Here is a 25,273-nt window from a genome sequence, read left to right as displayed (position 1 = left end):
ACTTGTGACAGTGTCCTCCCTTAAGTTTTCTGCAATCAAGCCAGACAGTTTTCCCTTCCATTTCCTATTGAGGTGAAGGCTGTAATGTAACGGACTACTGAAGAGTGCGATACCACCCTTATAGTCGCATCTGCCCTTGCAGGGTCAGTGCTCCAATTTCATTTCTATGATTTTTTTATTTAATATTATTGTATGTAGTATTTAATTTTGCCCAAATCCTTTTTATTATATTATTCTATAATGTGAACTTTATTTGTTTATTTCTGGAGAATATGTTGGCACCAGTGTGAGCCAAAGATATTCGTGTGTGAAAGGTAGAGAGTCGGACATTGTTAAGGTGACTGTTGGAGTGAGTTAGTTGGACGGTTGTGGGGAGAGCGTGGTTTTGTGAGGTGGACTGTTGATGGGAGTACGGAAGGAAGTCTGACGTCTATATAGAGAGTATCTATAAATAGTATGTGATATGAAGATGGAAATTATTGTGAAAAAGTTAAATTAATAAAAATGAAGAATCAATAGTTAAACAAAAAGCGAGTACCAGTTTTCATTAGCACACAAAGACCCGGACCTAATATTAACAATGTTAGATGGATGGAACGCACCATGGCGAGACTCAAGGCAATGAGACCAAATTCAGCATCTAAAGGTAAGGTATTTTAATTAGTTTTAGTATTCTGTGATGTATCACTCTTTTGTCTAAATATTAAGCTTAACATCGTCTGTTGTAGATACAGACCACCCAAGCTGGCGGGGTGTCGTCAATTGATCATCATAATGTCAGGGTTTGAAATAGCATTTAAATGAATTGAAAGTTTGTCGCTTGATATTTGATTTTTACCCCGGACGAAAGAGGGTACATTACAATTGGGGGCTCTCGTCCGGGATCCATTGCATTATTGGACTGATATTCGTTTTATGTTAACTGGTATGGACTAATAATGTATTAGAAAGAAGAGGAGAACGATCTAAATGAAAGGAAATATAATCTACTTACAAATGGAAGTAACAACCCAACAAGAATAAGAAAAGTAAACAATAACGGACGTGGGACCACGCGGAAAAACGAGATAACTACACCTATTAAGTTATTTATATTGTTGACATTTTGGGCGTTTTGTCAGAGCAAGAGTTTCTTAATTCGATTAAAAATGACCGTGACAGACGAGTTGGAACAAAATCAGCAGGGGGATAAAAAGTCTATCGAAAGTGTTCAAGCAAGTGCTAGTACAGAAATGGCAGGCAAAAAATCGGAAGGAAAGGTTGAAGAATTAGATATGTTCGCTATGTTGCAATTACTGTTAACACAGAATGCTGAACAATTCGATACTTTGAACAAACGGTTTAGTTGTTTGAAGAAGCAATGTTCTGAACAATTTAGTTTCTTGAATAATGTAATTACAGAAAACGTGAAAAGTATGGAAAAGAAAGTGTCTGATTTAGAAGAGAAGCTTTTAAAAGAAAATAGCCAATTGGCTAAGGAAGTCTTTAATGAATATTCAACTATCAGATCGGAAATGAAAGAGACGAAAACCAGTTTGGAGGAGCGGACAGACGAAATTGAAGATAGGGTAGACAATGTGGAAGACAAACTCAATAAAGTCGAATTAACAATCAAACGGGAAGTGGAAGAAACCGCGAAGTATTTTGAATCATTTTCGAGTGAGAGAAAAATTAAAGATAGGGAAATGATTACCAGAATTGACTTACATACGAAAAAAGTCGATGACAAATTGTCATTATTCGAAAACAACGTAACAGAAAAAGTGAAAATTATTGAACATAATGTAGATTCTTGTAACAATGTATTAAAGACAATGAGCATGAGGTAGTTCGACTACAGAAACAATTAAATGAAATTCGGGATAATTTAGCTATGAAATCGGTAGTGACTTCATTTAACGGATTTTGGCCAGGTACAAACGTGCGTAATTTTCCGGGAGACGGAAAATTACACCCAGTTGATTTCATTATGAACTGTCGTGACAATTTTTCGTTCGAAATGAGTGACACTGTAAAGAGCAAATTTGTTAAAAAATTCTTAGATGGAGAAGCAACGTCGTGGGCTAATCTAACCGCCAGTTCTGATTTAACCTATAGTCAATTCGAAAAAAGTTTTTTTTAACAAATTTCTCTCAGCGTCTGTTCAGGTCAAAATCAAAAGCGATTTTCTTAATGGGCCTAATTATAAAGAATGTGGTGGTACAATGAGGGAATTTTGCGAGAAACAGCTAAGAAAATTGGCACATTTAGACAGACCTTTTGATGAACTAACGCAAATAGACGCTCTAAAAAGGAGGTTACCATATAGAGTTCAGTGGGACTTAGTATATGGGCCAGATGATTCAGTTGAACAATTTTTGAATTACGTGGAGAAATTGGATCGTGCATTAGAAAGAAGCAAAAGATTTAATGGGCATCATTATGAACAAAATCATGGAGGGTGGAACCAAAATTCTAATAATGGGAATAATGGTAGGCGAAATAATCATAATGGGAATAATCAGCATGATCGTCAAGGTAATTTTCAGGGAGATTTCAATAGAGGAGAGAACAGCAACTGGCGTCAACATGAGAATAAAGGAGGTAATTATTATGGTGGGAACAGAAATAGACAATGGGAAAATCCAGATAGAAGACAAGCTGGGAATGGGCAAGGCCGGTTAAACTAAGAGCCGTCCCAATGAGGGCCTGTCAGTTTGGGATGAACAGATATAATGCTAGAAATCAGGCTAAGTGGAATCAGAATAGGTATGGGCAAAATGATTACAGAAAAAGACATAGTAATAACATGACAAGAGCACCGGAAATTGATAAGAGACCATTTGATAAAAAGTTTTGGCAGCAAGTCAGTGAGAAGGCTATGAGCACAGATAATTCTAGACACATTAGTAATGAAGATTCAGAGGTTAGTGGGGAGATAATGAATAATTCGTTTAGGCAGGAAGAAAGTGATGTGAGGGGGGATGTAGGTGGGTGTTCCTATGTTAATAATAGTTATGATGCCTTCGGAATAAATGCATTAATGTATTCTGATGAAATTGCAGTAAATCGAGATCTGAGTGATGTAAAAACTTCTGTGGGTGAGAATGTCAATCAAGTACTGAATAATAAGGTTGTAGAATTAGAAGAAGTAGAGTGTGATGTTGATGTGAGAAGTCGTGCTGAAGTAGCTAAGGTTAGGGAAGTTGAGTCAAATGGTGAGATGTTAAATGAAGCTGAGGAAGAGGCAGTTGATGATAGTGATGATATGGAATATAGAAGTGAGATAAGAGTATTTGTTGTGATTAAGAATGATGCAGATGTAGTTATGAAGGAGGAGGGTAATAGTGTTAGAGAAAATAATCATTCAGTACAAGAGGATCAGGCTGCAGTCACGTGGGTTAATACATCACCAGTAATTGAGGGGATAGACAGGGATGACATTAATATTGCGAATGAAGAGAAGGTAATTATTAACTTAGGAAACCAGGGACAAGAGTTCATTTGTAGATTGTGGGACAGCCTTAATGAGGCTAATAAACATAATATGTTTTGGATACAATTGTTATCCATCTGCGAGAAGGTATATCCTATTTGGTGGGAAAAAGCAAAAACAGGTATAAAATGTAAAGAATTGGCTATTATTACTGATAATAATAATGTGTCTAATTATGTTTATGTTGAGAATCCTAGTTGGCTTCTGCACAATGTGCAGACTGAAAATAATTTAACTTATGTCAAACAAAATGAAGATCTGAATTTTAAAAGCGTAGAAGATGACTTGATGCATGAAGATGTTGGTGAGCAGGAGAGTGAAATTGTAAGAAGCCCATACATGCAAATTTGTATTAATGATTGGACAGGTTATTGTTTGATTGATACTGGAAGCCCGATATCAGGAATCAGTGAAAAATTGATGTATAGGATAAATAAAAACCATGAATTTGCAGAATTACCAGTAGTTGGGGTTAAAATTAGGGGAGCGACAGGAAGATTCAGTAAAACAGTAAAATGTCAAATTCTTTTGTCTTTCAAAGTTGGAGATGTGGTCTTTGATCAGAGTTGTCTTGTCATTCCGGACCTGAGTGAGGACATAATTCTAGGTATGGATTGGATAGTAAAAGTGGATATGGGATTTAATTGGAAAAACAAAACTGTCAAATTTAGGGAACCAACAGATAAAAATAAGTTGTATACAGAGAGCTTCATTGAGAAGAATAGTAATAGTTATAATCAGATCAGGGCGGTGGATTATTTAGATGATGGGAGATGCACTGATCCTTTTGAAAAACAGACTTCTATTGATGACAAAGATTATCAAAGCATAGTAGAAAATAAGAATGCTGAAGCAGAGAGTTTAACTAGGGAACAACAATCTGATCTCATGGAACTTTTATGGGAATATTCTGATGTATTTAGTGACAGACCAGGCAGAGTGAAAGGGTATGAATGTAAACTTGTACTCAAACCGCATGATCCATTTTTCATTAAACCTTATGGGATTCCATTAAGCAGGAGGAAAGCTGTAGAGAGGGAGTTGGAAAAGATGCAGTCTTGGGGGGTTATTCAGAGGTGTAATAGCGAATATAATAATCCTATCATAGCCATTGCCAAGAAGGATAATAGTGTAAGACTTGTCCTAGATTCTAGGTTCCTCAATAAATTATTATGTAGGGAAACTGATCATCCTGAAAACATTGATGAATTACTACACAAGTTTGAACATGTAAAGTTTATGTCTAGCCTCGATCTGACCTCTGGATTTCATCAAATACCATTAGGAAGGGAATCTCAGAAATACACAGCATTCTTATATAATGGAAAATGTTATACCTTTAGTGTAGTACCATTTGGGCTGAATGTATATGTTGCAGAGTTTATCAGAGCTTTATATTATGTGTTGGGAAAGGAATTGTTATACAAATTAACTATATATGTAGATTATATTTTGGTATCCAGTAAAAGTTGGGAAGAACACATAGGGTTACTTAAGGAAATTTGTGAGGAGTTTAGAAAAGGAGGAATGTCACTGAAGTTATCAAAATGTAAATTTGCAGTGAAACAATTAAAATTTTTGGGGCACATTATATCTGACAATGGAATTATGCCAGATGATGAGAAAATTGAAGCAATTGCAAAGTTTCCACCACCTAGGAATAAGAAACAGCTAAAGTCATTTCTCGGACTGTGTGGATTCTATAGGAAGTATTGTGGTAGTCAGGCTCTTAATGCACCTTTTTTAGGGAATTTGATTAAAAAGAATACTATATGGGACTGGAATAAAGATTGTCAGATTGCTTTTGAAGAGATTAAACACCAATTGGTAAATAGTAAAATCTTATGTAGGCCAGATTTTGGGTTGCCTTTCTGTATTACGACTGACAGCAGTAACTATGGTTTAGGGGCACACCTTTTCCAAGTGAGAAGTCAGAATGGGGTGGAAGAACATAGATCTATTGCTTTTGCCAGCAGGACATTGCAGAAACACGAGAGGCAGTACACCGTTACAGAAAAGGAACTATTAGCCGTTCATTGGGCTTTCTCCAAATTTAAGAATTATTTATTGGGTCACGAGGTGATAGTCTTTTGAGATCATAAAGCACTATCCTACTTACAAGAACGTAAATTATACCATAGTAGAATTACGAGGTGAGCACTTTTTCTTCAGCAGTTTAACTACACCATCAAATATATTAAAGGTGATGAAAATTGCATAGCAGATGCTCTTTCAAGGCATCCTTTGGGAGAATCTATTGGTGACAATGGTGATGAAGGAGGGAATGAATTTAAAATTATGTATTTAAGAGGGATAAATGAGGAGAAAGATGTCATGAAAATCTGCAGTGACATTAGACGGTTTCAGAATCATGATGAAGAGTGGAAACTGGTGAAAAATTATATTGGAAAGAAGGGAAAAGAAAAAGTAGGGCAGTATTACAAAGTTCATAGGGGAATATTATTTCGGAGGATGAAGGAAGATAGTGAGGTATGGAAGTTATGTTGGCCATATGAATTTGTCAAATTACTTGTAAAATATACCCATGAAAGTTATGGTCATTGTGGGGCAGCAAAAGATTCAAGAAAACATTTACGTTTACAATATGGTGAGGAAAATCTTGTCCACTTTTGACTTGTGTCAGAGAGTCAAGGTAACCAATCAAACGAGTAGAAGTCAGATGCATAATATACTTCCTAAACAGCAGCTTGATGTAGTAGCAATTGACTTGTATGGGCAACTGCCAACCACTAGAGGAGGGTTTATGTATGTTTTTGTAGTGGTGGACTTATTTTCCAAATTTATTAAGTTGTACCCATTGAGGAATGCTACTAGCAAAAACATTATTTCATGTTTTACCCGTGACTATTTCAAATGTGTAGGTGTACCCAAGGCAATTCTTAGTGACAACGGATCACAGTTTACATCCAAAAGTTGGGAAACATTTATATATAGAGAGGAGATCAACCACATACTTATTTCAGCTTATCACCCATCCAGCAACCCAGCTGAAAGATACGTGCATGAAATTGGGAGATTATTTAGGACTTACTGTCATACTGACCACAACACTTGGATACATTACATTAGCAAACTTGAAGATGTGATGAATAGCTTACAGCACAGTTCAACAGGATTCTCTTCACATGAGATACTTTATGATAAAAAGCCACCAAATCTTATTAGTGAAATGATTGAGTTTCCAGCATGTAACAGCTTGTCAAAAGAAGAAAGAGAGGAGATTGTAAGGAACAACATGAAAAAGCAAGGGGAAATTAGGAAAAGTAGACATGATAAGAGGGGGAAAATGTGCGAGTTTAATGTGGGAGATTTAGTCCTAGTGAAAACAGTAGAAAAGTCAAAATCATTGTGTGGGGAACTTAAGAAATTCTTTGATATTTATATAGGACCATTTGTGATATCTGAGAACTCACATCCAAATTCCTATAGGTTGATCTATCCTGAATCTAGAAAACTTTTTGGTCTACGTAATATCACGGAGTTGAAGCATAATAAAAGTCCAAGCTAAGTTTACAGTGTCACAATTTTGAAAACTTGGGACTCTGTCTTGATCTGTATCTTTGCTGTTTAATCTTGCATTTTGCTTTGTATATATTTATGGTTTTTACAATGAATATCTTATGCTCTTGCCTTGCACGATGAGTGCAAAACTTAAATGTTTCTTTACACTCATGTGATTTGAAAATATAAATTTTTAATCTTAGTATCATTGTGTTAGTGTAAGTTGATGAGGCCATACTTCATCTGTTTGAATATGGCTATGTTGTGCTCAAAAGAGCTTATTCATTTAGACATTATGCTTAATATCTTTGTTATTGATATTTATTATACACAGTGTAAACTGTTTGTAACATTTTGTTACTGAAGATCCTTTATGAACCAGACTTTATGAGTAACTGACCAACACACTCTTATGCTAAGTATTTGTGTTGGGGAGAGAAGTTTTCATGTTTCTATTCTTGTTTATGCTTATGGAGTTTTAACTTTTGTATTATCATTTTTATTGCATAACTTTGTCTTGTCCAATAACTATGGACTTTTAACGCAGTATTGGGCCATGTTGCTTTGAGACAGATCACTAGTCTTATCTTGTTTGAAAACATGTGCACTGTGCATATAAGTAGATACCTGGACAGGCATTTACTCTTGAACCAGTGAAACAATTATCATTTCTTTGAGAAACTTACCTGAACTATAGTTTTAGAACACTTATATATGCTATACATTGTTTTTCTTGTTGAGGCATAACTCACAAAATATGAGTACTTAATTATAATAATTTGCACCATTGCCTGTTGTGAGGCTTATCTACTATTACCTCAAGTATATATGGATTTAATAGGATACCATACACTTTAGAAATGTACATTTTGATTTACTGATACCTAACATAAAAACACAATGATAGGACTGGAGAGAAATAACAGTAGATGAGATTTTTCAGTGGTAAACTTTTATTCGTGAATCCTTTTTACGTAATATTTAAATTTCTTTATGCCTTGCGTTATTACTTAGTCAAAATTCCGGAGGTGTGACGTTTGTTCTTTACCTCTGAGACATCTCATTCGAAACTTACCTAGCCACTGACAATATTGTGTCTGTAATACACAAACACTTAGGTAATTCTGTCAAGATTTAATTCTGAGAACTATGAAATAAATGTGAAAGCAGTCTATGTATGATAAAACTGTACACTGTAAATGACATTAGAAATCTGGAATTAATCACTTACTGAAGATATACATTGAAACTGCAGATATCAAAATGCTGACTATTTCACTTACTTATGCACAAAGCTATGAAACTTTGGTTTTGTTGCGTGGTCAGCTCAGTATATGTTAATTAAATGGGGAGTTGACGTCATGTCTTATGACATAGGCAACTACACTAACCACAAATTTGCACTTGTGAAGTGACTTATATGCTACAATATGGATATGTGACTGCGAGAAGTTATGACCAGAGTAACATGTCTTTACTACAAACTGTGTGAGTTGAAGTATGAGGATAAAAAACTGCAATTAATCTTGAGTGAACCAGCGTTCATACTCTAATAGTGATGGTGATCCTGTTTTGCCACAGTTGTGTATACTATGTGGTTCTCATGGAGACACATAGACACTGTGTGCCTTTGTACTGGTTGGACTTCTGAATACTGTTTAGTCTTGCGTCCTGTGCATATGGCCAAGGTTGATTGAAGGCTGAGTATTGGTGGCAGAAGATGGATGATTCTACAATATAATTAACTAATCTACATGTTTTATGTGACAAAGGAACTGGGTATGGAGAGAGGACTACACACTGTACATAGATGTACACTTTACATGATTACACGTTGCGTATGCATGAGTAGAGGGAATTTTCATATATTTATTATCTTATATCGAAAAACTGACCTGACCAAGCAATTGTTAGCTTCTGTTCTGATCAGTTGAGAAAACAACAACACTTTTATGCGGATGGAGCTCTGTATCTTCACAGATTTATGTTTTACTGACGAACTCTGAAAGAAATTGGTCTTGTATAGGCACAGAATATGAGATAAGGGTGGGTTAGATGAGTGTCAGCATGGAGTGGATTAGGATTAGAGGATAAAGAACACGCAGGAACTGACAAACACAGAACATTGGGTAGTATTTACATGTATTCACTTTATTAGTATTGAATTTATATTTGTGATAAAAGTATTTTACCACTACATTTGACGGGGTTTACAGATTCCCATTGGAATGCCACCTCTGAATTTGTACATTTGAATTATTTTATACATATGTACAAGTGAAGCATGATACCACTGATGATGGCTGGGTTAATATGATCCCATTGCACTGCCGTTTCTAAACTCTCACTTTTTAGCTATTTTCCATTACATTATGGAAAACTTATTGATATGAGGACCCTGAGACGCTTATTTAACTGAGATTGTTCAAATGGTACTCTTTACATCAAAAAAATATTAGACACATATTTCTCAGTAGATGTCTGAACTAAATTGAAAATAAGCTTTTTAGCTGATGTTAAAACCAAGTCGATATAAGACCACATTTATCTCTTTTATGTCTTACTTTTAGTGTCTAATATATTTGTACAATCATTATATAAATATGTAAGTGAACTCTGGTAATCAAACCCAGTATGGTAGGGAAGAGGCATCCTGGGTGAGATACCAATGTATTTATATGTGACTAATTAAGTGTTGTATGATTTCAGGAAAATTACTATGATATATCCAGAATGAGATTTTCACTCTGCAGCGGAGTGTGCGCTGATATGAAACTTCCTGGCAGATTAAAACTGTGTGCCCGACCGAGACTCGAACTCGGGACCTTTGCCTTTCGCGGGCAAGTGCTCTACCATCTGAGCTACCGAAGCACGACTCACGACCAGTACTCACAGCTTTACTTCTGCCAGTATCCGTCTCCTACCTTCCAAACTTTACAGAAGCTCTCCTGCGAACCTTGCAGAACTAGCACTCCTGAAAGAAAGGATATTGCGGAGACATGGCTTAGCCACAGCCTGGGGGATGTTTCCAGAATGAGATTTTCACTCTGCAGCGGAGTGTGCGCTGATATGAAACTTCCTGGCAGATTAAAACTGTGTGCCCGACCGAGACTCGAACTCGGGACCTTTGCCTTTCACGGGCAAGTGCTCTACCATCTGAGCTACCGAAGCACGACTCACGACCAGTACTCACAGCTTTACTTCTGCCAGTATCCGTCTCCTACCTTCCAAACTTTACAGAAGCTCTCCTGCGAACCTTGCAGAACTAGCACTCCTGAAAGAAAGGATATTGCGGAGACATGGCTTAGCCACAGCCTGGGGGATGTTTCCAGAATGAGATTTTCACTCTGCAGCGGAGTGTGCGCTGATATGAAACTTCCTGGCAGATTAAAACTGTGTGCCCGACCGAGACTCGAACTCGGGACCTTTGCCTTTCGCGGGCAAGTGCTCTACCATCTGAGCTACCGAAGCACGACTCACGACCAGTACTCACAGCTTTACTTCTGCCAGTATCCGTCTCCTACCTTCCAAACTTTACAGAAGCTCTCCTGCGAACCTTGCAGAACTAGCACTCCTGAAAGAAAGGATATTGCGGAGACATGGCTTAGCCACAGCCTGGGGGATGTTTCCAGAATGAGATTTTCACTCTGCAGCGGAGTGTGCGCTGATATGAAACTTCCTGGCAGATTAAAACTGTGTGCCCGACCGAGACTCGAACTCGGGACCTTTGCCTTTCGCGGGCAAGTGCTCTACCATCTGAGCTACCGAAGCACGACTCACGACCAGTACTCACAGCTTTACTTCTGCCAGTATCCGTCTCCTACCTTCCAAACTTTACAGAAGCTCTCCTGCGAACCTTGCAGAACTAGCACTCCTGAAAGAAAGGATATTGCGGAGACATGGCTTAGCCACAGCCTGGGGGATGTTTCCAGAATGAGATTTTCACTCTGCAGCGGAGTGTGCGCTGATATGAAACTTCCTGGCAGATTAAAACTGTGTGCCCGACCGAGACTCGAACTCGGGACCTTTGCCTTTCGCGGGCAAGTGCTCTACCATCTGAGCTACCGAAGCACGACTCACGACCAGTACTCACAGCTTTACTTCTGCCAGTATCCGTCTCCTACCTTCCAAACTTTACAGAAACTCTCCTGCGAACCTTGCAGAACTAGCACTCCTGAAAGAAAGGATATTGCGGAGACATGGCTTAGCCACAGCCTGGGGGATGTTTCCAGAATGAGATTTTCACTCTGCAGCGGAGTGTGCGCTGATATGAAACTTCCTGGCAGATTAAAACTGTGTGCCCGACCGAGACTCGAACTCGGGACCTTTGCCTTTCGCGGGCAAGTGCTCTACCATCTGAGCTACCGAAGCACGACTCACGACCAGTACTCACAGCTTTACTTCTGCCAGTATCCGTCTCCTACCTTCCAAACTTTACAGAAGCTCTCCTGCGAACCTTGCAGAACTAGCACTCCTGAAAGAAAGGATATTGCGGAGACATGGCTTAGCCACAGCCTGGGGGATGTTTCCAGAATGAGATTTTCACTCTGCAGCGGAGTGTGCGCTGATATGAAACTTCCTGGCAGATTAAAACTGTGTGCCCGACCGAGACTCGAACTCGGGACCTTTGCCTTTCGCGGGCAAGTGCTCTACCATCTGAGCTACCGAAGCACGACTCACGACCAGTACTCACAGCTTTACTTCTGCCAGTATCCGTCTCCTACCTTCCAAACTTTACAGAAGCTCTCCTGCGAACCTTGCAGAACTAGCACTCCTGAAAGAAAGGATATTGCGGAGACATGGCTTAGCCACAGCCTGGGGGATGTTTCCAGAATGAGATTTTCACTCTGCAGCGGAGTGTGCGCTGATATGAAACTTCCTGGCAGATTAAAACTGTGTGCCCGACCGAGACTCGAACTCGGGACCTTTGCCTTTCGCGGGCAAGTGCTCTACCATCTGAGCTACCGAAGCACGACTCACGACCAGTACTCACAGCTTTACTTCTGCCAGTATCCGTCTCCTACCTTCCAAACTTTACAGAAGCTCTCCTGCGAACCTTGCAGAACTAGCACTCCTGAAAGAAAGGATATTGCGGAGACATGGCTTAGCCACAGCCTGGGGGATGTTTCCAGAATGAGATTTTCACTCTGCAGCGGAGTGTGCGCTGATATGAAACTTCCTGGCAGATTAAAACTGTGTGCCCGACCGAGACTCGAACTCGGGACCTTTGCCTTTCGCGGGCAAGTGCTCTACCATCTGAGCTACCGAAGCACGACTCACGACCAGTACTCACAGCTTTACTTCTGCCAGTATCCGTCTCCTACCTTCCAAACTTTACAGAAGCTCTCCTGCGAACCTTGCAGAACTAGCACTCCTGAAAGAAAGGATATTGCGGAGACATGGCTTAGCCACAGCCTGGGGGATGTTTCCAGAATGAGATTTTCACTCTGCAGCGGAGTGTGCGCTGATATGAAACTTCCTGGCAGATTAAAACTGTGTGCCCGACCGAGACTCGAACTCGGGACCTTTGCCTTTCCGCTGCAGAGTGAAAATCTCATTCTGGAAACATCCCCCAGGCTGTGGCTAAGCCATGTCTCCGCAATATCCTTTCTTTCAGGAGTGCTAGTTCTGCAAGGTTCGCAGGAGAGCTTCTGTAAAGTTTGGAAGGTAGGAGACGGATACTGGCAGAAGTAAAGCTGTGAGTACTGGTCGTGAGTCGTGCTTCGGTAGCTCAGATGGTAGAGCACTTGCCCGCGAAAGGCAAAGGTCCCGAGTTCGAGTCTCGGTCGGGCACACAGTTTTAATCTGCCAGGAAGTTTCATATCAGCGCACACTCCGCTGCAGAGTGAAAATCTCATTCTGGAAACATCCCCCAGGCTGTGGCTAAGCCATGTCTCCGCAATATCCTTTCTTTCAGGAGTGCTAGTTCTGCAAGGTTCGCAGGAGAGCTTCTGTAAAGTTTGGAAGGTAGGAGACGGATACTGGCAGAAGTAAAGCTGTGAGTACTGGTCGTGAGTCGTGCTTCGGTAGCTCAGATGGTAGAGCACTTGCCCGCGAAAGGCAAAGGTCCCGAGTTCGAGTCTCGGTCGGGCACACAGTTTTAATCTGCCAGGAAGTTTCATATCAGCGCACACTCCGCTGCAGAGTGAAAATCTCATTCTGGAAACATCCCCCAGGCTGTGGCTAAGCCATGTCTCCGCAATATCCTTTCTTTCAGGAGTGCTAGTTCTGCAAGGTTCGCAGGAGAGCTTCTGTAAAGTTTGGAAGGTAGGAGACGGATACTGGCAGAAGTAAAGCTGTGAGTACTGGTCGTGAGTCGTGCTTCGGTAGCTCAGATGGTAGAGCACTTGCCCGCGAAAGGCAAAGGTCCCGAGTTCGAGTCTCGGTCGGGCACACAGTTTTAATCTGCCAGGAAGTTTCATATCAGCGCACACTCCGCTGCAGAGTGAAAATCTCATTCTGGAAACATCCCCCAGGCTGTGGCTAAGCCATGTCTCCGCAATATCCTTTCTTTCAGGAGTGCTAGTTCTGCAAGGTTCGCAGGAGAGCTTCTGTAAAGTTTGGAAGGTAGGAGACGGATACTGGCAGAAGTAAAGCTGTGAGTACTGGTCGTGAGTCGTGCTTCGGTAGCTCAGATGGTAGAGCACTTGCCCGCGAAAGGCAAAGGTCCCGAGTTCGAGTCTCGGTCGGGCACACAGTTTTAATCTGCCAGGAAGTTTCATATCAGCGCACACTCCGCTGCAGAGTGAAAATCTCATTCTGGAAACATCCCCCAGGCTGTGGCTAAGCCATGTCTCCGCAATATCCTTTCTTTCAGGAGTGCTAGTTCTGCAAGGTTCGCAGGAGAGCTTCTGTAAAGTTTGGAAGGTAGGAGACGGATACTGGCAGAAGTAAAGCTGTGAGTACTGGTCGTGAGTCGTGCTTCGGTAGCTCAGATGGTAGAGCACTTGCCCGCGAAAGGCAAAGGTCCCGAGTTCGAGTCTCGGTCGGGCACACAGTTTTAATCTGCCAGGAAGTTTCATATCAGCGCACACTCCGCTGCAGAGTGAAAATCTCATTCTGGAAACATCCCCCAGGCTGTGGCTAAGCCATGTCTCCGCAATATCCTTTCTTTCAGGAGTGCTAGTTCTGCAAGGTTCGCAGGAGAGCTTCTGTAAAGTTTGGAAGGTAGGAGACGGATACTGGCAGAAGTAAAGCTGTGAGTACTGGTCGTGAGTCGTGCTTCGGTAGCTCAGATGGTAGAGCACTTGCCCGCGAAAGGCAAAGGTCCCGAGTTCGAGTCTCGGTCGGGCACACAGTTTTAATCTGCCAGGAAGTTTCATATCAGCGCACACTCCGCTGCAGAGTGAAAATCTCATTCTGGAAACATCCCCCAGGCTGTGGCTAAGCCATGTCTCCGCAATATCCTTTCTTTCAGGAGTGCTAGTTCTGCAAGGTTCGCAGGAGAGCTTCTGTAAAGTTTGGAAGGTAGGAGACGGATACTGGCAGAAGTAAAGCTGTGAGTACTGGTCGTGAGTCGTGCTTCGGTAGCTCAGATGGTAGAGCACTTGCCCGCGAAAGGCAAAGGTCCCGAGTTCGAGTCTCGGTCGGGCACACAGTTTTAATCTGCCAGGAAGTTTCATATCAGCGCACACTCCGCTGCAGAGTGAAAATCTCATTCTGGAAACATCCCCCAGGCTGTGGCTAAGCCATGTCTCCGCAATATCCTTTCTTTCAGGAGTGCTAGTTCTGCAAGGTTCGCAGGAGAGCTTCTGTAAAGTTTGGAAGGTAGGAGACGGATACTGGCAGAAGTAAAGCTGTGAGTACTGGTCGTGAGTCGTGCTTCGGTAGCTCAGATGGTAGAGCACTTGCCCGCGAAAGGCAAAGGTCCCGAGTTCGAGTCTCGGTCGGGCACACAGTTTTAATCTGCCAGGAAGTTTCATATCAGCGCACACTCCGCTGCAGAGTGAAAATCTCATTCTGGAAACATCCCCCAGGCTGTGGCTAAGCCATGTCTCCGCAATATCCTTTCTTTCAGGAGTGCTAGTTCTGCAAGGTTCGCAGGAGAGCTTCTGTAAAGTTTGGAAGGTAGGAGACGGATACTGGCAGAAGTAAAGCTGTGAGTACTGGTCGTGAGTCGTGCTTCGGTAGCTCAGATGGTAGAGCACTTGCCCGCGAAAGGCAAAGGTCCCGAGTTCGAGTCTCGGTCGGGCACACAGTTTTAATCTGCCAGGAAGGTACTATGATATAATTTGACAGATGTGGTGATTAAGGGGACAAATTCAAGAGGGGAAGACCAGCAGAAAGAGACGATAAGACAACTATTGAAGATTACATTAATTACATAAAAAAAACAGTGGTTCATTGCTTTGTGTATCTGTCGAGATCTCTTGCAAAATACTTTTGCATGAAATCTCGAGGGGTGTGTGTAATGTAACGGACTACTGAAGAGAGCGATACCACCCTTATAGTCGCATCTGCCCTTGCAGGGTCAGTGCTCCAATTTCATTTCTATGATTTTTTTTATTTAATATTATTCTATGTAGTATTTAATTTTGCCCAAATCCTTTTTATTATATTATTCTATAATGTGAACTTTATTTGTTTATTTCTGGAGAGTATGTTGGCACCAGTGTGAGCCAGAGACATTTGTGTGTGAAAGGTAGAGAGTCGGACATTGTTAAGGTGACTGTTGGAGTGAGTTAGTTGGATGGTTGTGGGGAGAGCGTAGTTTTGTGAGGTGGACTGTTGATGGGAGTACGGAAGGATGTCTGACGTCTATATAGAGAGTATCTATAAATAGTATGTGATATGAAGATGGAAATTATTGTGAAAAAGTTAAATTAATAAAAATGAAGAATCAATAGTAAAACAAAAAGCGAGTACCAGTTTTCATTAGCACACAAATACCCAGACCTAATATGAACAATGTTAGATGGATGGAACGCACCATGGCGAGAATCAAGACAATGAGACCAAATTCAGCATCTAAAGGTAACGTATTTTAATTAGTTTTAGTATTCTGTGATGTATCATTCTTTTGTCTAAATATTAAGCTTAACATCGTCTGTTGTAGATACAGACCACCACCCAAGCTGGCGGGGTGTCGTCAATTGATCATCATAATATCAGGGTTTGAAATAGCATTTAAATGAATTGAAAGTTTGTCGCTTGATATTTGATTTTACCCCAGACAAAAGAGGGTACATTACAAGGCCATGCCTAGTGTAGTCCCTCCTATCAATAGCATCCACAGGAATCAAACCAATATGGGGCCCTATATCTGTCCTAAGCAGCCACTCCAACTCCAAGTTCACCCTCCCTACAGAAGAGTTCAAATGAGGCCGATCATGGTGTCTCAACACAGACACAAATCCCACACTCGTATGCTTCATTGCTGATGCTATCTTCACCAGGTCACTCTCTATGGAATATTCAGAGTCTCCGTCAATGCTGTTTCCCGGACCACCTACTATAACCACGGCATCCTCCTTCGTGAAATCCTTGCATAGAGAACCTATATCCTCTGTTACCTGACCCAGATCTGCACTAGGCTTGAAAAAGTTTGTGACCTGGTATTCTGGACCTAGATTTTCCTGCAGTAGTTGGCCAACACCTCTACCATGAGAACTACCTAACAACAGAACTTTCTTTCTCTTTACAAATCTCCCTACCTTTTTTTAAGTCCTTGGAAGCTTGTTGTGCCCCTTCTACAGCTTTAGCTACATGAGGCTCATCCGATTCTGACTGAGGCAACAGATCAAATCTATTTTCAAGATTTATCACAAAGCAATGGAAAAAACAGATGCCTATAAATATCTAGGATACAGACAAAAAATAGGAATAAATAATACAAATATTAAAGAAGAACTAAAAAAATATAGACAAAGACTAACAAAAATACTGAAAACAGAATTGACAGCAAGAAACAAGACAAAAGCTATAAATACTTATTCTATACCAATATTGACCTATTCATTTGGAGTAGTGAAATGGAGTAACACAGAACAAGAAGCACTCAATACACTTACACGATCACAGTGCCACAAATATAGAATACATCACATACATTCAGCAACAGAAAGATTCACATTAACAGGAAGGAAGGAGGAATGGGATTTATTGACATAAAAAACCTACATTATGGACAGGTAGACAATTTAAGAAAATTCTTTCTAGAACGAGCAGAAACTAGCAAAATACACAAACAATCACTCATATAAATACATCGGATACACCATTGCAATTTCATAACCATTTCTAAAACCCTTTAGATCACATAACATCAACAGATACGAAGAAAGTAAATTGGAAAAAGAAAACACTACATGGCAAGCACCTGTATCATCTAACACAGCCACACATCGATCAAGACGCATCCAACACATGACTAAGAAAAGGCAATATATACAGTGAGATGGAAGGATTCATGATTGCAATACAGGATCAAAGAATAAACACCAGATATTACCGCAAGCATATTATTAAAGATCCCAATACCATAACAAATAAATGCAGACTTTGCAAACAACAAATAGAAACAGTAGATCACATCACGAGTGGATGTACAATACTAGCAAATACAGAATACCCCAGAAGACATGACAATGTAGCAAAAATAATACATCAACAACTTGCCATACAACACAAACTAATAAAATAACACGTTCCCACATACAAGTATGCACCACAAAATGCACTGGAGAATGATGAATACAAATTGTACTGGAACAGTACCATTATAACAGATAAAACAACACCACATAACAAACCTGACATCATACGCACCAATAAAAAGAAGAAATTAACACAACTAATCGAAATATCCATTCTAATACAACAACTATACAGAAGAAAATAGGAGAAAAAATTGAAAAATACATCCAACTGGCTGAGGAAGTCAAGGACATGTGGCATCAGGATAAAGTTGGCATGATACCAATTATACTATCAACTACAGGAGTCATACCAAACAATATCCAACAGTACATCAATGCAATACAGCTACATCCAAATGTATATATACAACTACAGAAATCTGTAATACATGTTCGATTACCCGAAAGTTCCTAAATGCAACGTAACATATACCATACAGTTAAAAGCAAGTCATGCTTGATCAAGGTCTGCGTCACTTTCCATTTTTAACCAGAAATAATATCTGAGAAAGGAAGGAAAATAATAATAATAATAATAATAATAATAAAAGCTCATTTACCATATTATCTGTTTCTTTACAAACAATGAATATTTAATTTTCAGTATTTTTCACTTATAGAAGCTATGTGGGCTTATAATTTCAGGAAACTTCAAACATTTGGGCTTCTGATTTATAATCCACATAGTTGATTTTCACCAGAGACTGTAGCTACCTCTGTGCAGTTGAATGATATAGTATCCAATACATAATATCTACCTCTGAAAATAAATGTAAATTAGCCTTGAAATTAAGCACTCACTTCAGTGAACCCTTTAAAATGGTCTAAATAATGAATAGTTCAGTATCAGTTATCATTTTGATCCTATCTTCTACCACAAATCAGACTAGTAAAGTTATAGCAAAAACTTGCACAAGTTGTTATTACTCAGAGATAATTTTCACTTTCTCATTAGCTTCAATACCAGTCTCATCTTTAATTACAAAAAATGGAAAAATCCAAGATGGAAATTAACAATATTATGAAAGGATAGTTGCTACTCACCATACAGCAAAGATACCGAGTTGCAGACAGGCACAACAACACAAGTTTTTGTTCTAAAGACATTGTTTGTCATAAACTGACAAAAAGTTTTTTTTTTTTTTTTTTTTTTTAAAAAAATCTGTGATTCAGCATCTCTGCTATACCATGAGTTGCAACTGTTCTTTTCAGCTCAATTATGTATTTTCTTAAAATGACATTACTTCTCCCAGAACCACTTATTCAAATAAATCAGAACACCAAGATCTTCAAATTAATTTCTACACTTCACAAAAGTTTTGCTGCAAAACTACACTATGCACAGTGTATTGCCACACAAAAACTTTTTAAACATCTTTGTAAGCTATTAAATAGTTTGTGACTATTACAGCAGTACATAAACCACATTACAACTCTTGACATTTCAAGAGCTAAAAACAGGTTGAATGTTTTATACTACAAATTATTCTTTCTTCTTTATACATTGTTAAGAGTTGAAATATACTTACAGTCAAAATGAACACTTATCTTTCATTATACAACTTCTTCTTCACTGTGACTGTGGTTCCGAGTGAAGGTACATTTACACACATAGTATACATAGACAGACCTTGCCTTGGTGGTAACACAAGTTCCCATCAGATCATTGAAGTTAAGCACTGTCGTGTTTGACTAGCGCTTGGATGGGTGACCATCCACATCTGCAGAGTGCTGTTGGCAAACAGGGTGCACTCAGCCTTTGTGAGGCCAACTGAGTAGCTATTTGATTGACAGGTAGTGACTCTGTTATGTAAACTGACAACAGCCAGGAGGATGGTGTGCTGACCACATGCCCCTTTGCATCAGCATCTAGTGAGGCCTCTTGGCTGAGGATGGCATGGCAGTCAGTCAGTACCATTGGGCCCTCTGGGATCTGTGTAGTGAGTGTGTATACATAGACAGAACAAGTCTAAAACCTATGCTGCAATAGACTGTAATTGGTTATACAACTCAAAGCACTGTTCAAGAGAAACTCTTTCTGTAGCACTCTTCTTCAAAAACAAAGTTCACAAACATATGAAAGGACTTGCAGATTAACTAGGAGAGTCTAACTGATTGTCTCTAGCTCAGTTGATGCTGGACATGGCACTCTTATTGCTGCTTGATGTGAGCTAGGTGTTGACTGGAATGTAGCTGGTGTAGAGCTGATCTCATGTCCCTATGTTGGTCTATTTCAAGAAAGGACACTGCTGGTGGCACAGAAAACTTCTGTGGGCATGTGTTGCCACTTCTGTCTCATTGGTGCAGACAGGAATACTATGAAAGCAAAGAGCATCTTTGTGATATCAGTAGCAGGCTCAAACACCACATCTATCGATTTCACTACACTGCCCTCCCATTTACCCCTTCTTCACCTTCCCACTCAAACATTCAACCCACTGAGAGTTAAGGATTTGGAGGATTATGACAGGGAGGATGATAGTACGCTGGCACAACTGAATGGGGTGGGTGCTGAAACTTTAGTCAGCACCAAGCACCTTCCAACACACCGGCATTCGCTCTGAGCATGCCTGGAAATGGCAACCCAAAAAACAGGCTCAGGGTGGACACTGGCTTCTGTAGGTGCACATACCAAATCTGATGCAGTTGGGATGGAGATGACCACTGTGAGAACCTCTGCGGTACCCAGCTGGATGATCAGATGCTGCTCCTCCATGTTTGGTGATGTCGGCTGCTGCTAGATGGGCTGCACAGATGGAGGTGGCTCCAGGTGGTCATCCATGGATGTCCCTGCCCATGGGGACAGTGTTTGCTGCAGGAGGAGGTGACTGTGGCTGTAAAGGTGACTGCTGCAGGTTTTGGCAACAGACAGGATCTTTGAACAAAGAAGGGAGAGCATAATCTCAGGAATGGGCAGGTTGTAATTGGTTCTGTTGAATCTGATGTAGTCTGGTCAAGCTTCAAATGGTGTATGTTGCACTGGAAACAATGATATCAATTATGACATGCTCCCATCTGTGTCTGGCTCCATACAGTATGAACATGAATGGCTGCTGCACAGCATCCATGAGGAAGCTCCGCTGGTGACTTGCTGTCTCATGGCAATGAGTGATACGGTAATAAAAACTCTTTCCATTAGTGGGTGGCCTGTAACTTGTCCATTTGAGACTAGGATGTGTGCATCAATCTGTAGCTTCACCATCTGATTGCAGGTGGAAGAGTGCCATGAGAATGTAACGTATACCATTGTAACTACAAAATGTACAAACTGTCTGCACATGAGCTGTGGTCCAGTGTACAACATGATCATTTCTGGCAACCTTCTGATACAAAAGCTAAAGTCAAAGCAGACACAGTACTAGTAGACATAGTAGAGTTGATTGGGACAATGAATCGAATCTTGCTGATATTTCTGAACTGGGGCAAAACTTGATTGTGGCCCCCTCCCTTCCACTCAAGCGTTTGATACAGGACATAAAAAATGAAAGAAATTCAAGTTTTCAAAAATACATTCATTTTGTAGTGCACATATTTGTGAAGAGCTTGATATATAAAACATGTATGCCGAGGAAATGTACAAACCTGACATCATACGCACCAATAAAAAGAAGAAATTAACACAACTAATCGAAATATCCATTCTAATACAACAACTATACAGAAGAAAATAGGAGAAAAAATTGAAAAATACATCCAACTGGCTGAGGAAGTCAAGGACATGTGGCATCAGGATAAAGTTGGCATGATACCAATTATACTATCAACTACAGGAGTCATACCAAACAATATCCAACAGTACATCAATGCAATACAGCTACATCCAAATGTATATATACAACTACAGAAATCTGTAATACATGTTCGATTACCCGAAAGTTCCTAAATGCAACGTAACATATACCATACAGTTAAAAGCAAGTCATGCTTGATCAAGGTCTGCGTCACTTTCCATTTTTAACCAGAAATAATATCTGAGAAAGGAAGGAAAATAATAATAATAATAATAATAATAATAAAAGCTCATTTACCATATTATCTGTTTCTTTACAAACAATGAATATTTAATTTTCAGTATTTTTCACTTATAGAAGCTATGTGGGCTTATAATTTCAGGAAACTTCAAACATTTGGGCTTCTGATTTATAATCCACATAGTTGATTTTCACCAGAGACTGTAGCTACCTCTGTGCAGTTGAATGATATAGTATCCAATACATAATATCTACCTCTGAAAATAAATGTAAATTAGCCTTGAAATTAAGCACTCACTTCAGTGAACCCTTTAAAATGGTCTAAATAATGAATAGTTCAGTATCAGTTATCATTTTGATCCTATCTTCTACCACAAATCAGACTAGTAAAGTTATAGCAAAAACTTGCACAAGTTGTTATTACTCAGAGATAATTTTCACTTTCTCATTAGCTTCAATACCAGTCTCATCTTTAATTACAAAAAATGGAAAAATCCAAGATGGAAATTAACAATATTATGAAAGGATAGTTGCTACTCACCATACAGCAAAGATACCGAGTTGCAGACAGGCACAACAACACAAGTTTTTGTTCTAAAGACATTGTTTGTCATAAACTGACAAAAAGTTTTTTTTTTTTTTTTTTTTTTAAAAAAATCTGTGATTCAGCATCTCTGCTATACCATGAGTTGCAACTGTTCTTTTCAGCTCAATTATGTATTTTCTTAAAATGACATTACTTCTCCCAGAACCACTTATTCAAATAAATCAGAACACCAAGATCTTCAAATTAATTTCTACACTTCACAAAAGTTTTGCTGCAAAACTACACTATGCACAGTGTATTGCCACACAAAAACTTTTTAAACATCTTTGTAAGCTATTAAATAGTTTGTGACTATTACAGCAGTACATAAACCACATTACAACTCTTGACATTTCAAGAGCTAAAAACAGGTTGAATGTTTTATACTACAAATTATTCTTTCTTCTTTATACATTGTTAAGAGTTGAAATATACTTACAGTCAAAATGAACACTTATCTTTCATTATACAACTTCTTCTTCACTGTGACTGTGGTTCCGAGTGAAGGTACATTTACACACATAGTATACATAGACAGACCTTGCCTTGGTGGTAACACAAGTTCCCATCAGATCATTGAAGTTAAGCACTGTCGTGTTTGACTAGCGCTTGGATGGGTGACCATCCACATCTGCAGAGTGCTGTTGGCAAACAGGGTGCACTCAGCCTTTGTGAGGCCAACTGAGTAGCTATTTGATTGACAGGTAGTGACTCTGTTATGTAAACTGACAACAGCCAGGAGGATGGTGTGCTGACCACATGCCCCTTTGCATCAGCATCTAGTGAGGCCTCTTGGCTGAGGATGGCATGGCAGTCAGTCAGTACCATTGGGCCCTCTGGGATCTGTGTAGTGAGTGTGTATACATAGACAGAACAAGTCTAAAACCTATGCTGCAATAGACTGTAATTGGTTATACAACTCAAAGCACTGTTCAAGAGAAACTCTTTCTGTAGCACTCTTCTTCAAAAACAAAGTTCACAAACATATGAAAGGACTTGCAGATTAACTAGGAGAGTCTAACTGATTGTCTCTAGCTCAGTTGATGCTGGACATGGCACTCTTATTGCTGCTTGATGTGAGCTAGGTGTTGACTGGAATGTAGCTGGTGTAGAGCTGATCTCATGTCCCTATGTTGGTCTATTTCAAGAAAGGACACTGCTGGTGGCACAGAAAACTTCTGTGGGCATGTGTTGCCACTTCTGTCTCATTGGTGCAGACAGGAATACTATGAAAGCAAAGAGCATCTTTGTGATATCAGTAGCAGGCTCAAACACCACATCTATCGATTTCACTACACTGCCCTCCCATTTACCCCTTCTTCACCTTCCCACTCAAACATTCAACCCACTGAGAGTTAAGGATTTGGAGGATTATGACAGGGAGGATGATAGTACGCTGGCACAACTGAATGGGGTGGGTGCTGAAACTTTAGTCAGCACCAAGCACCTTCCAACACACCGGCATTCGCTCTGAGCATGCCTGGAAATGGCAACCCAAAAAACAGGCTCAGGGTGGACACTGGCTTCTGTAGGTGCACATACCAAATCTGATGCAGTTGGGATGGAGATGACCACTGTGAGAACCTCTGCGGTACCCAGCTGGATGATCAGATGCTGCTCCTCCATGTTTGGTGATGTCGGCTGCTGCTAGATGGGCTGCACAGATGGAGGTGGCTCCAGGTGGTCATCCATGGATGTCCCTGCCCATGGGGACAGTGTTTGCTGCAGGAGGAGGTGACTGTGGCTGTAAAGGTGACTGCTGCAGGTTTTGGCAACAGACAGGATCTTTGAACAAAGAAGGGAGAGCATAATCTCAGGAATGGGCAGGTTGTAATTGGTTCTGTTGAATCTGATGTAGTCTGGTCAAGCTTCAAATGGTGTATGTTGCACTGGAAACAATGATATCAATTATGACATGCTCCCATCTGTGTCTGGCTCCATACAGTATGAACATGAATGGCTGCTGCACAGCATCCATGAGGAAGCTCCGCTGGTGACTTGCTGTCTCATGGCAATGAGTGATACGGTAATAAAAACTCTTTCCATTAGTGGGTGGCCTGTAACTTGTCCATTTGAGACTAGGATGTGTGCATCAATCTGTAGCTTCACCATCTGATTGCAGGTGGAAGAGTGCCATGAGAATGTAACGTATACCATTGTAACTACAAAATGTACAAACTGTCTGCACATGAGCTGTGGTCCAGTGTACAACATGATCATTTCTGGCAACCTTCTGATACAAAAGCTAAAGTCAAAGCAGACACAGTACTAGTAGACATAGTAGAGTTGATTGGGACAATGAATCGAATCTTGCTGATATTTCTGAACTGGGGCAAAACTTGATTGTGGCCCCCTCCCTTCCACTCAAGCGTTTGATACAGGACATAAAAAATGAAAGAAATTCAAGTTTTCAAAAATACATTCATTTTGTAGTGCACATATTTGTGAAGAGCTTGATATATAAAACATGTATGCCGAGGAAATGTACGAGATATTATTTGGTCTTAAGTGTGACAGACTGCCGACCTACACCACTTCACACAGCACTCTTCTATTGCACATCACTATATTTTTCTCTGTGGAATTCAAACATATATATTTCATAATGGAAGCCATCAAATCTATATTCAGGATAGTGGAAATGAAATTGTCCTGTGGTGCCTTTCTTGGTCCCAATTGGTTGGTTTTACATCCTACCCTCCCTTAAAAAACTCACAATTGGTAGTGGATGGGATTGTTTGTGACCAGGAGAATAAGAACTCTTCAGAAAATTTGCACTCTTTATTGCTTATTAGCTAATAACTTTCTCTTTTGTGTAACATAAAATTAAACATAGGAAAAGTAAAAGCGGTAAAGACAAGAGACAAGAAAGACAGTACACATTTCTTCAATCCTTAGATCCCAGTATTTTTTCTCTCTAAGTTACAGCTTCACACAGTATGCTTTCCTTTCTGTGAAAGAATCTAGTGCCTCATCAAAGTTCATCAAACATATTGATACATGTCTTATACTGAAAAAGCTGTTAATATGAATAGTACCCAAGACTGGCATGGTTTCTCGATTTGATTATGTTTATTATGCC

At 39.9% G+C, this 25,273-nt stretch overlaps 1 protein-coding gene across 2 annotated transcripts in view; it reads right to left on the bottom strand.

Annotated features, from left to right (window-relative positions):
• Positions 1-23,928, bottom strand: part of LOC126266922 (uncharacterized) — a 54,615-nt gene extending 30,687 nt beyond the window's left edge. The window contains exon 1 of one of the 2 annotated variants that reach the window (XR_007548947.1): positions 23,734-23,928. The gene's annotated coding sequence lies outside the window, so the exon portion shown is untranslated. Of the gene's footprint in view, positions 1-20,266; positions 20,458-23,733 lie in introns of those variants that run through there. The other variant, XR_007548946.1, reaches the window with a different exon arrangement.
• Positions 23,929-25,273: the final 1,345 nt, after the last annotated feature.

This window comes from Schistocerca gregaria, chromosome 4, assembly GCF_023897955.1.
Source record: "Schistocerca gregaria isolate iqSchGreg1 chromosome 4, iqSchGreg1.2, whole genome shotgun sequence".
Taxonomy (NCBI): domain Eukaryota; kingdom Metazoa; phylum Arthropoda; class Insecta; order Orthoptera; family Acrididae; genus Schistocerca; species Schistocerca gregaria.
The sequence above is the reverse complement of the archived record's forward strand: the minus strand, read 5'-3'. Positions and strand labels throughout refer to the sequence as shown.